We start from the raw sequence: 1,237 nt of genomic DNA on the forward strand, positions 1-1,237 counted from the left end.
GAAGAAGAAGAAGAAGAAGAAGAAGAAGAAGAAGAAGAAGAAGAAGAAGAAGAAGAAGAAGAAGAAGAAGAAGAAGAAGAAGAAGAAGAGGAAGAGGAAGAAGAAGAAGAAGTCGTCTGATGCTTTGTATGACAAAAAAGTTTTTTCTTTTAAAGGGCAGATATAGAGGTTCATATCTATAATCTTATCACTCAGGAAGCAGAGGTAAGTGGATCTCTGTGAGTTCAAGGACAGCTTGGTTCACATAACAAATTCCAATCCAGCTAGACCCTGTTTGTGCAGGCTACAGAGATGCTTACCAGTTAAGAGGAATTGTCCCTCTCCCAAAAGACTTGAGTTCCCTCCCCAGCACCCACTGAGGCAGCTCATAGCCACCTCTGCTCTAGGGGACCTGGCTTTTTCCAACACCTGTGTGCATGCACATGCGTGTGAACACACACACACACACACACACACAGAGAGAGAGAGAGAATGAAGCAAAACATGGTGCTACTGATTTTTAATCTTCAGGAGGCAGAGGCTGGCAGATCTCTGAGTTGTCGGCCAGCCTGGTCTACATAGTGAGTTTCAGGATCACCAGGGGACACAGAGAGGAAAGCAAAACAAAACAATAACAACAAAACACAAATAAACAAACAAATGTGAGGGAAGACAGTAAGAGGGTTTTCTAAAGTAGTGTTGGGGATGTGTCAAGCCAGGAACTCTTATTAATCACTCAGTGGAAACAGAAATGGGTTCAGATAGCTTAAAAGACAGGTGGGCGGTAGAGAGTGGAGTTGAGCGTGCATTTGTCTTAGAAGCCTGGACACCCTCCCAGGGTGTGTGATCTAGAGAGCTTTTCACACAGGTCCTCTCAAACTGTAAGAAGACAACTGTCACAGTCCCACCTGTGGAAGAGAGACCGGGAGGCATTCTCCTGCTCTTCATCAGAGGACAGGTGAGCAAAATGCTGTAGCCTAATGTAAATACCATCCAAGAATTAGAAACGGAAGAGGAGCTTTGCAAGGCAGAGACCCTAAACCAAGGACATCAGCAGCTAGGGCCCAGTGGGAGCTCTTCGTGTCACTGGGGTTGAGCCTTGAAAGGGGATTGTAAGACCTGTTCCATTTTCTCCTCACTTGCTTCCCAGTTGTGCGGTGAGTGGCTTTACTCCACCACAAGCTCCTGCCTATGACGTGCATGTTACCTCACGACAGGCCCCAAAGCAACAGCACCAAGGTACACACTTTCCTGACTG

Source organism: Mus pahari, chromosome 17 (genome assembly GCF_900095145.1).
Source record: "Mus pahari chromosome 17, PAHARI_EIJ_v1.1, whole genome shotgun sequence".
Lineage (NCBI taxonomy): Eukaryota > Metazoa > Chordata > Mammalia > Rodentia > Muridae > Mus > Mus pahari.